Genomic DNA, 12,425 nt, shown 5'->3' with positions numbered 1-12,425 from the left:
TTAAACTTATCTTAATTCACTTTTCTCATACACTTATTCTCTTTACTCTTTACTTATTTTCTCTTATTCTCATTACTTCAACTTCCATTCTCATGAGATTTTCACCAAAATCAAAACAGACCTTTACCAGTAATGTCAGTGAGTAGACTTTTAATTTTGTAATCGTCAATCTGGCACAGTTTGGAAATAATTCAACAGGTAGTGCCTTACCTTTAGATAAGCCGGCTTATGTCCCCTCACTTCGACCACTGACCCGTGTCTGCCTGTTTGAGTACCTCGGACCCTCTCGGTCTTAATCTCCAACTTTCTCCCTCTCTCAACCCTCGGCCAATGCACCAAATGTTACGGGTTCGAAATTGAGGACGAGAGTAAAACAATGATGGTCCAGAAGAGGTCGGTCAAACAATTGATTTTAATGAATGCACGCAGCGTGGAGAGGTGCAAACTGCAAAACATCAGTTGTACATCTCTGCCCAAAATACACTCTAGATTGCTTTTATAACATCAGGGTATTGTAACGCCCCCTCTTGCGTTTACAAGCACATAATTTGCATGTACAGAACATTCATGTATTTTAAGAGATAACTGCAGACACAGAAGTTCCCCATCCATCCAAATATGGTGAAGATCTCAGGCCTTTGAGGTCCCCATGGACTGGACATCCTTTCGTCACCTGTAACTAAGCAAACTCAAATACCACAAGAAGCTGAATACATTCAGGCCTTTGCTCAGCTACTATTTTACTGTAACAATATACTCAGGCTCTGAGTTATGATATATATATATTAACTCAATCATTTTAAAGTAGTTATAACTGCACCTGTAATAAACATGTTAATATTTGATTATGATAACCCCTATAATATAACTTATAACATAATGCCAGCAGCTTCAATAAACACTTTGATGAAATGATAATTAATGTAATGTTAAGGATGATGGTTATATACAGTTCAGCAGTGACCTAATTTCTTTAAATATTACAAGAGTCAGACAGAAATACTGCATCTCCTCCCCCCAGGGGAATCTTCCTGAGGCATTTAGCATTTAGGTTGTTGGACACAGTATATCTGATGTCAAGCACAGAGCAGGCAGTTCGACACTGTGTTCCTGTAACATATGCTCCACGTTATGATTGATGTTACTATTTCTTGTGCTGAAGAAAGGGTCCTTATACAGTCAGGCCTACAGACTGACTGTGGACATTACAGGGATATATGTGCATATGTGTTTGAGAATGTGGGACATGATGTGTCCTGTCAGGTGTTGATAGCTGGGGAATATTTCTGGAAACATAGCGGGGCTGCTCTGACAATATGTGCATATGTGCAGCGTTGCATAATGTGGGCTGCTGGTCACATTTTCTTCAGTACAGTTGACTTAAACTCTCTGAGTTCCAGATCAGCAGAGGTTATAATCTTAACCCTGCCTTAAACTCATCACAGAGGATGCCTTAGAGCTCAGAGGGTTAAACAGGAAAGACCATTTCAAGGAAGAAAGAAGACCTTATGGAAAGTGAGTGGAGGGTCTTTGGGTCCCTCTTGTGCTCACTATGGGTACTTTTACAAATAAAAGAAATGGATACAACTGTGGACAGATTTTGTATGAACATGTTTTTTTTTTAAAGTAAAAGAAAAATAATTGCAGGAGTTAAAAAAAAGTGTTTTGAGGTGTCTAGAAAAATGTTTTTATCACACTGGTGCTACTTTCTGAATGTAATAATACCTCTTTTATACCTCTGAAGTGACTGTACAGTACTACTGCAAATTATGCAGTGTACAATGTACTTTTTCTATATGTCTGAAGTATCATAAACATGTACAAACTCGAGACCTCTTGAAAGCAAGGCTCTGTGTGAAAGCTGAGGACAGACTAATCTGGGAATGTATGGGTGTGATGCCAAAAAGAGTCCGAACTTACCCCCTGGGGCTGGATTAGGACAGCCAAACAGACAGCTGACAGTAAAGGCCCATCTTTGAGGCTTCTCACTTGAACAAGTTGAATGACTGGGAGTAGATGTTGAATTTCCCTCTCTTCAGCAATTTATAACCTTACGTAATCCCTGCTGTTGGTGTATCTATGTCAACATGCAAGATATATATGATTATGTATAAGTCCAAATGGTATATAGGATGGTAATATATACTGTAGCACCTATATTGGATTTACCGCTTACTCTGTCATACACTGATCATCTGCAATATTTACACTAGAACAGGAAAACCATAAAAGATTCATGTATAATACTGTTCATTCTGTTACAGTGCAATGTTCTTGATTTCTGACATTCAGTTACCCAATAAACCATTGCTACAGTGGAAGCGGTCTCAGACACTTCACCTCACCAAAATGCAAAAACTGTTGAAGTCCAGTCTCCAAACTCCCTCAGGTCTAAATTTAATCGAGCATTTCAAGGGTGTGCCAGAAAAAGTTTGATCTACACAAAGATCTTGATCTACCCCACTTACGTGTGTTGTCAGTGAATTTCAAAAATACAGGAAGTTGTGGACTTACTGGAAAGGACCACTACAATGCTGAACTGTAACTGGCACATTAGCTGCTCGCTCTTTCTTTCTTCTTCTTTTTTTCTTGCTAACATTTGTTGCAACTTGTAGAACCTTTGCCCAAACAGTTGTCTTTTGGATTGAGGACAGCAAGATATGTTAAGTTATAATATAACCTAAAATATTGTGTGAAAACTCTGATTTGCTGGGTAATCAAGATTGCCATCATTCATTAAAGGGACAACCTCTAGAACTCAAAAATCGTCTTTTTATAGACTTTATTCTTCATTAAAAACTGATTCTTGTGTTTTGGGTCATACTGGCTGCCAGTCCTGTCACACAGAAACGGTTGAGCACCATTTGGCTTTGAAGCTAGCCTTTAAAGTATTTTAGTCTGAATACAGTTAATCAAGCAAAGCTGATTGATCTAACGGACGGAAAACAAAACAGTCATGGTCAAAAAGCCAGGTATAAATAAGAAAATAATAAAAAATAATAAAAAGTTTAGACCTCTATTAATAGTTTACACCTTCATTAAAAGTCATCCACCTGTACAGTTATGTTAGGGGCATGTCAGCACTGATGTGTCCCCATCAAATCTGCTCTCCTTCACTACTATGACTCATTGAACTTGACCTTGTCTCTTTGTGTGTGCTGTTAGTGCCATTTGGAGCATTTTTGCAGATTGCCTGACTGATGATGTGCTTTGCTGTGTGGTACAAACCATCTAACAAATTTGTCCTTCAGACTTGGTGAGTGAGATTCTAGTATTTTATTAGTTTTAACTCTCTTATATGTTAGGGTGACCATATTTTGATTTCCAAAAAGAGGACACTTGGCCCATTCATGAAGAACTTTAATAATACTGTTTGCTTAAAGAAATTTTTAACACATTCAAACAATGCCTTCTCTGTGCGGTTAATGAATGGTGAAACAAAAATGTCATATAGGCTTTTACAAGTCATCAAGGGCAAAAAAAAATAACTCAAAAACCTCTGGAATTAAATAATGGTACAGAAATAATGCCTCATCTTTATAAGTAAAATTACCGGGACCGTACGAGGGAAATTTATTTTGCAGTTTATCTGAAAAGCTCCACTTGCGCTTTGACGTCTTTTAAACATCATCAGGCGCGCTGCTGCGCGCTGTCTGTCTGGTCTGTGAGCACAGAACAACACTCACAAAGCATCAGCTCGGAGATGACATCACACATATGGTTCCTCTGTAGGCCTATAGAAAAACCCGGACATTTTCATCAATCTCGAAAATCCTCCCGGACTCTCCGGACAGAACGTGAAAAGTGGACATGTTCGGGAAAAAGAGGATGGTTGGTCACCCTATTATATGTGTATCGCAACCAAGCTAGCTAGCATTAGCTGATAACTTGGAACTCCACTGTTTCATCCTTAGCATCAAAATGCTAACATTGAAGATAGCTAAGCATAAACAGTCCCTAGACAAACCAGTCCTTAGGACATATTTACTTTATAAACTGTCATTAATAATTAATATATATGTTTTTGAAAAAGTGTCAGTATGTTGGGAAAATTGGAGATGTTGCAGAAAAATAAAGACATACTGTAGCAATACAATAATGTGTGTCTCTGTACAGCCATTTTAACTAGCATTGATGTCAGAAGCAGTGTCATCACTCTATCCTTTTGATGATCACAAACATGTTCAGATTGCTACTCGTTTATTTAGAAGTTATTCTGCGTATTTACTGTCTTGGTGTACATGCTAACCTCTAACCTCTACAAGGCAAAACTAGGATTGGGTCAAAGGTTGCTGCATCCTCAGTATGACAAATCAAGAGGCCAGAAATCGCAAGTTGGTTTTTATACCAAGTATTTCATACTTTTTATTTCCATTTATAAGTATTCATTTCAAGTCGACAATTTACATCACAGCCCATTGGCTCTCTGGAATTGTCATTATAATGTATATCAGCCATAGGGACGAGGGGAATAGGGGGTAAGACTGCGGGACCCAGAAAAGCCTAAAACATGAGGGGGAGGACAGGGGGGAGGAAACTGTGGTTTCTGCCACCAGATCCCAAACTCGGCCCAAATCAACACAGTGTTTGCCTCTCTGTGATGATCATCATCATTTTCATCATTCGAGTTGTTGTCATCGGTCCAGTGCTGTTGTGCAGAAGGAAAATGCTGGGAACTTGGAGGACTCAGTGCAGTGGACCTGCAATAGCGATAGACATTTGAGATGGATGAAGGCAAAGATCCTTTGGGCAGACCTGACAAATAATCTGATATCTAACCGCTGATCTCAAACAGATACAGACAAGGAGTGTCACATGTTGCAATCTTCCAAAATCATACCACTTGCTTCTTCCCTTTTTCATTATACAGTAGGCCTGCTGAATACCTTTGGCCACAGGTGTTGTCCAGGCTGCAGTCCCACATGGCTCAGATCCAATGAAATCCAGATCATCTCTGTATGTGGTCTGGCTGATCCAGTTGCATTCTCATCCTTTGTTTTGCATACATTTACGCCTGCATTAAAATACCTGTTTCCTCACCAAGAACTGATATCTACAGCAGACCGATCACTCAGTCGGGCTGTTTATTAATTCTGGTGAGTGGATTGCCATTTTAAGTGTCTTCTTATTGAAACTGCTTTTCAACTGACAAAGCGGCAAATATTTTAAAACTCAGCATCTCAATAATGAGATTTTGGATCTTTATTTAGTCATATATATGTATTTGATTCGCCAGTCTATCAGAATATGTCATTTTTGTTCCTCCTAAAAATTATCCTCCCAAGTCTTGGCAATAATTACAAACTTTTGATATGTCAAAGTAAGACTAAGCTGAGCATTATAGTCATTATAGTCAGCGTTGGAACAGTAAAACAGCAGGACCAGCTAAAGGGAATTCAGCCATAGTTCATTTTTTAAAGATATATTTAGAGAATAGACACTTGTATTCTCTATTCCTGTTAAAACCATTTTCAGACGATTCACAAAGGTTTCTATAAATAACCCCTGACTGAAGCTGTTATGGAATTAATCATCCAATTATGCAACATGCTTACATTTGAGGCTGGAGGGCGACTCCTCATGACGTCCCTTCAGCTGCACTCTTCACACAAGCAGTGAAGGCCTCCATCAGATCTTTGCAGCCCCCGGCTCCCTTCTCTGCCACACTGGAGGAAAGATTAACAACAGTTAGACCTCAAGTAAACCCACATACAGGAGTTAAGCATCAACTGGATCCCAATCCAAGGAATTCTGTTGGCAAAACACATGCATGTTTGGTGTGCTAACATTGGTAGAAGCAAAAACACAAGCAACAGCTCTCAACAAGAAGAAAAGATGAAGAATAGGAAGAAGGGATGAATGTGACAGAGCGAGAGAGGAAGAGAGATTTCAAGCTTGGGAATAATTTCAGGCTTCCCATTCAGGAGCGAACACAGCAGCCGACACTGCCACAGTGCATTAGGGTGATGGAGCGAGAGAGAGGGAGGGAGGGAGACAGAACAGCCGTGTGCGTGGACCCATCTGTTTGATCGGACACGAGAGAGGGAGGGAGGCAGGGAGGTTGCGTGATAATGGAGAGATAACAAGACACAGAGGTAACAGGGGGAGGCCACAGGAGGAGAGGGTTCATGTTACATGAATGTAAACCAATTGACTGGCTCCTCCTACGCCTTCATGATGTCTCATTATCTCTCTGCTCCACTTTTCCTGCAACCCACTGAAGAGCAGGGGCCTCAATCCCTCCATCCCGACTCCAATTCTATTCACAACGGTTCCTACTCACTGCCAAAATAAAGATTTTGCTTTTCATCCAGCATGTAGATTTACTCACTTATACGGTATAACTTTTATAAGTATTGGTTTTTAATCTGTCTGCTGCTTTTACCTTTCCTTTATGATCAGAAGATTGGTTTTCCTTTTATTCGTTTGGCTGCCATTTTGGTGATGTCAGCAGACAGTTAACCCCTCGAGGTCTGAGTGGGTAATTCTAACCCTAACTCCACCCTAACCATAATTTGGAGAAAGGGAAAACAAATTTTCTGGGAAAAGCACACACACACACACACACACACACACACACACACACACACACACACACACACACACAGCGCCAGGACATTGTTAGCTTACTTTAAGCTGTAAGCTAGCTGTTGGGAACAGCTAGCTTACACCTTTGGTATGGTAAAAATGCATTTTTCCTGATTTTATTTATATATTTATTTATATACTGTAATATTACTGTTATTGTGAATTTTTTTTTCTTCAAATAGGTGAAAACCTGACATTGTGATATTTGGTCCCATGTGGAGTATTCATGCTAAATTAAGCTAACCAGCTCCAGAGTAAATAAAATAATATACGGAAAATACGAAGAGGTCAGTTTGATTTTCAGCCTTCAACATGCAACAAAGTGAAATACAGTCTATTCTGTAAGTCTGAAAAGTGTGTCAGATCCATTTTAATACACCAGCTGAGCTACACAGAGCATACTGCTTTATCGTTTCATATTGTGGCCTGGCGCCTTCAGAGTGATGTAACGTACAGCTGGCTGCTGCAGATTATCACTCAGCACTTTACTTTGCCAGGAGAGTTGGAGAGAACGGTGTGTGTCTGCTGCTTGGCGAGGGTGTGCAAGGAAATGGGAGTGGGGCATTGAGTGGTTATGTTGCACGCACTGCAATAATGACCCAACATCAGCGCTGAACAGAATCTAACCCTGAGGCTGTGTTGCCAGATAATCCTGCCACAGTGCCATCAACATGCATGTACATGTCTCTGAATCAAACCCAACAAGAAGAAGAAGAACAGGAACATTATTGTACTTGTCAAAATAAAATGATGGTTTTGTTTCATATCCTTTATGTTTCAAAAGAAATAACCTTTATTATGTGGCTGTGCTGCAGATGAGTTCTCATTTAATTTAGCATTTTTAAATAAAGTCCTACTATCTGCATGTGAACAAATATTAAGAAAATATAGGGATTACATAAAGCATAAGAGCAGGGTGCTCACATGCATGGGCAGACGAGGGTAAGGAGCTGATGACATCATCGCAACTAGAGGCATCACGCAATCTTCTGAGAGAGGGAGAGAGAGCGTGATTCTGAATGAGCGTGGTACAAGCAACCAGGAACAAAACCAATTGGTTGTTTCAGTGAATACATGACCGCAGACTGAATGAAAGCAACTCTGCACCACTGAGCACTAGTATCCTGATCCAAGCATGTCCAGGTCTGATTGCCACTCTGCACGGCATGGAGGAGGGACGTTGTCTCCTTGTCTTGGACACAATCAGGAAGCGTAATCTGAATTATTTAGGCTGGGCTCGCCATAGTCAGTCCACTGGGACCAACATGTATAATAGATCAGTGAGCAGGTGCAGAAGGGTAAAATGATGATGCAGACGCCAGGATTTAGCCAGGAGGTCATGTGACTAGCTGTGTCACTTTCCTGTGAGGTAGCGATGAGAATCATCAAATCACAGAGTTTATTAGGACGCTGATTCTCCAACATTTCTGCTTGAGACTTCTTAAAAAAATATATATCAACAAGTTAAGACCCGAAGAAGTAAGGATGTTCCATTTTGTGCCTTTATCGAAGCATCTGAGTCTTTCAAAAATCTGCTTTTGTAAAATGCACTTTACCCATCTGGAAGTTGAAAAAAACCACCAAAACAACGAATAAACAGATTCCACAGGCATCAAAGCTGTTGTCTGTGCAGCATGGTGAGCTGGAGGGGACGAGGCTGTTGCTAGCCTGTCACAACAGCAGTGCTACACTCAGATTACTGACGTCTGCCGAGTCACCAAATTCCAGCCAGAAATTAAATGCATGTGCGTCCATACAGCTGCAGGCGATCGGGCCCAAAGAGGCCGACTGTGGAAGTGAGTGTGAGAGTGTTTATGGAAGGCAGAGGAAGAGTAAGGCCAGCATGTCCACAGTTCCTATGGCTAACATTCAGCATGTTCACTGTAGGAGTTTGCATAGATCGCCATGGCCTGCAAACAGGTGTCTAAACCAGTCTTCCTCATTTTTGAGGAGACTTTGAGACTGTGGCTACTCTTCAGTGAGCTATTTATGACCATTTGGTACTTTAACTTTGCAATTTCATTAAAGTAATATCATGTTTTGTTGCATCGATGCAATTATTGAAGTAAAAAAAAAGAGCTTGCTCTTTAAAAAAAATACATTGTTGTTATACCAACAAAACAGAACAACCTGAAGTAGAGGACGTAAATATGTGTTGGTATGTCTATGCTTATGTTAAAAGCTAAAGAGATACTTTCAGTCCTACCTGTATTTTTGCAAATGAATCATAATAAATAAAACATGTCGCAGCCCAGGTACATACAGGTATAGGTTACACATTTTTGCAACTAGACAATTTAACGAATAATTTTCAGCAGCGATAAATAGAAGTTACATCGATAAACATGGCACATTGCCTTCTTTTATGAATTAATTTATTTATATAAATGAATTTAAATAAATGAAGGGAGCCACTGGAGCCGCTCTGGTGGTGGTCTGAGACCTCTGGTTGAAACAGATAGCACAACATATGATTCTTTTATCAATAAGAGACATTTTTGAAAAATGTATGGAATAAACATATATTAATCATTTGTAATGTTTGTAACACTTGATTAATGCTAGTTAGTCATATTTTGAATAATAAGTTCAGTTCATCATAAATGTCAGAAAATATAGTTGATATACTGTTCATGCATTATATTTTAGTTTTTAACCTGCTCACTTCACCTCTGTGATTTTGCCACTGTGACCTTGACAGGGTCATGACTATATTAAAAGGCAAAATGCCATAGAAATGAATTCTCTCACATGAAAAACTTGAATGTGTGAACAGAATTTGCAAAATCAATTTAGTCCAACACAGAACAAGTACAAAGGGATTCCTGTAATAAGAACCTGAGACCCAAAGCCATCATGGCTGCCCTATAAGTTTCCAGCTGGGTGTGAAAGGGAAGCGTTTGCTTATTTGGCTGCCCTGCTTAAAAAGGAGCAGGTGTCAGGTGGAGCAGTAATGTGACCTACGACTAGTAACATGCAATGATACCCAGCATATACAGTCACACTCGTAACATTTCTATCCATGACTTTGACAAGCTGCTGTCTATAAATACGCAGGTATTTCTGATATATTGCTTACACAGGGCAGAGCCCTCTTGGCTCTATAGTTGGCTCAAAATTGGCTGGGATAACACGGCTGATAGAGACAGCAGTATAGCAAGAACTCTTCCTTTCAGGACATGAGTGTACATAGGAGCATCCATCATATAAGTGAGCATGTATACTGATGCAAGAGTCCTATAGAGAGCTGACTTGTATAAACCGTACCTTAAACCAAAGAAGTTAATTTGAATGTCAGTATCAGCAAAATAAATCTACCTTTAGTTACATATAACGTATGAATTTTAGGAGCAAAACTGAATGAGTGTGGGATTCCCAACAGCTAAGAGGTTAGACTTTCAGTTTAAGTCTGCTTACAGATCTTAGGGAATTAGAACGATGGGACCGTGCCTATAATGCTAGCATTAGCTGCTACCAGCACGACACACCCCTGTAGTTTTAATTTAACATTTAGCTGCTAACTGCTAAGCAGGTAAGTGCTGTGTGTTTACCAGTTAGTACCTAATCCTCCCATTCTTAATGAATGGGTCATTTACAAGGCCCATGTGGCCAAAAATAGCACTGTAAGAAGGTAAACAACAAACCAGGTATGTGAAGCTAGCTTAAACTAATAGCTAAAATTCCTTAAAAAAAAAAAAAAAAACTCTGTAAAGTTACCTATTCTGGTGACATTTCTAAGCTCAACACACACACACACTGATTTCACAGTGATTGCCATTCTGCACTCACTGATGTTTAATTTGTTTGCATAATTATTTTTCTGTTTAATGTATCCCTAGTTTAAAAAGTGATGCCACAGAGATTACAGGTTATGGGACAAATATCAGTGTAGGACAACTGTCTCCCTCAGATTAACTCTGGCTCTATACAACTTAAAGGACAAATAGTGCTGGTGCTGCCTGATTTTCAACCTTTCAAGGTTAGGTTCAGGTCAGCTTCATGCAATGACCCGCATACAGTATAATCTTGTAAAACCATGATATGCCGCGTGAGCAACAGAACGTCTTATCACCTTAAAACATTTTGCGTTGTACTTTCAAATACTCTTGAGAGTGCCAGCTTTGGCCAGAGTGCCCAGTGTATTCTTTAACATAAGAGGAACTGAAGTTATCAATCAGTTATCAGTTGTATATTTCATTTGAATATATGTTAAACCTCAACATTCACCTAGAAATATCAGAGGTATCGTAAAGGTCATCAACACACTGGCGCATGATTAGCCAATTACCCATGCCATGCCATGCCTTCCTTTCCCACTCAACCTGCTTGCTTATCTAATAGCTTCACACATTCATATCCACCTTATCAAGACTAAACAGGCTGGCTGAAGAAAACTGGGCAGCTTTTGCTATCGATAAAATGTGTTTACTTTGTCAGCACATAATTATTAACGCCAGAACAGGTCAAATTCCAACTACTACCGAAGAAATCACTAGAAAAACTGTTCCCTGCAGTTCATTGAATTTGACTGTGAAGAACTCAGACCTCTAAATGTCTGTAGTAGTGTTATGTCATTGCTATCCTCCATTCTCACAAAGCAGCATCTGTTGTGTCCGTTGACATAGCAAGAGGCTAAAGGAGACACTGGATACGAACAGAATGAGCTAACGCGAGGAATTCTGGGGAAAGGGAGGCAAGTGACGTAAGCAGATTCCCAGCCTCCATCCATCCGTATGGACAAGCATCGAACATCACCACCGCTGTCACGCATCATTAATCCCTTAATCGCTCTGCCCTACATGGGGTACCCTAAGTTTTCATAACCTTCAAACTTGCGCTCAGCTAGGTTGTCAAATTCATTTACATCTCAACATGCAAGATGTGGAGACCTTTAGCGCAAACGCCGATGACCGCTGAAGCGACTCCATTTTGGGATGGCGCACTTTAGGATGCCGCAGTCCACGACCAGCCGCTGCCACACATGCGAGTCTCCCCCTTAATTTGGGTGCCGTGGTGTTTTTCTTTCCAGTTTGATAGCTCGTTAAGTAACGGCCAAGAACATCACGAATGATCCAGATAATTCAGTTTTGACTTCTCAGCGTGTAAACGCGTGTAAAAAGGCAACTCTGAGAGTCAGAGGTGAACTTGTGCAGGCATCAAAGCTGTACCCAAGAACTGCAAGAGGTTCCTATTGTGTTTTCCGTATCCGGGATAAGAACCTTTCTTCAACTCTAAAGGATATGTGAATATGCAAATAAGAAACATATAAACTGTTTTTCTCTTAATCACTCCAACATGCACCGAGTAACCTACCACTTGTCCAGGTCAGCCTTGATGTTTGCACAAGCAGCAGGGACGGGGGCCTCAGCAGGGGCGGCAGCGGTTTCAGAGTCCGACATGTCTGTGGTAGTGCTGCTACGTGGTGTTGAGGGTGCGTGTCCTGTCCAGTTCTTGTCCTCTGAACGCCTATGGATCCCAGCGCCACCAACGGAGACAGACAGAGAGAGAAAGTAGAGATGTGAGCGAGCTGGTGAAAGGGGAGGGGAGCACAGCGGGAGGTGGGAGGAGATAAAACATGTGAGAGGGGAAGCACACGTGTGTACATAGCAGTCAAGAATTGAGGGAGGGGGCAGAAGAGGTGAAAGGGCAGTGACCCAGAAGAGGAAGATTTAGGAACAAGGACAGAAAAAGGATACTAGAATTTGTTGGGGTTCCTTATTTATGAGGTTCATCACGCAGGTTTGATGCCTCTAGTACTACTTAACAGGTGGTCCAACACAAGTGTTAGTTCAGGCATTCAGAAAATAGACAAAAACTCCATGATGCACTGAAGCGAT

The 12,425-nt window shown here is 40.5% G+C and overlaps 1 long non-coding RNA gene across 1 annotated transcript; it reads right to left on the bottom strand.

Annotated features, from left to right (window-relative positions):
* Positions 1-4,335: 4,335 nt before the first annotated feature.
* LOC134625870 (uncharacterized) lies at positions 4,336-12,125 on the bottom strand. Its single transcript, XR_010093779.1, has 3 exons — positions 11,902-12,125; positions 5,556-5,666; positions 4,336-4,700 (listed from the first exon to the last, which is right to left on the bottom strand). It is a non-coding gene; the product is annotated as an uncharacterized LOC134625870 (long non-coding RNA).
* Between the last annotated feature and the right edge of the window lie 300 nt (positions 12,126-12,425).

Source organism: Pelmatolapia mariae, linkage group LG4 (assembly GCF_036321145.2).
Source record: "Pelmatolapia mariae isolate MD_Pm_ZW linkage group LG4, Pm_UMD_F_2, whole genome shotgun sequence".
Lineage (NCBI taxonomy): Eukaryota > Metazoa > Chordata > Actinopteri > Cichliformes > Cichlidae > Pelmatolapia > Pelmatolapia mariae.
The sequence above is the reverse complement of the archived record's forward strand: the minus strand, read 5'-3'. Positions and strand labels throughout refer to the sequence as shown.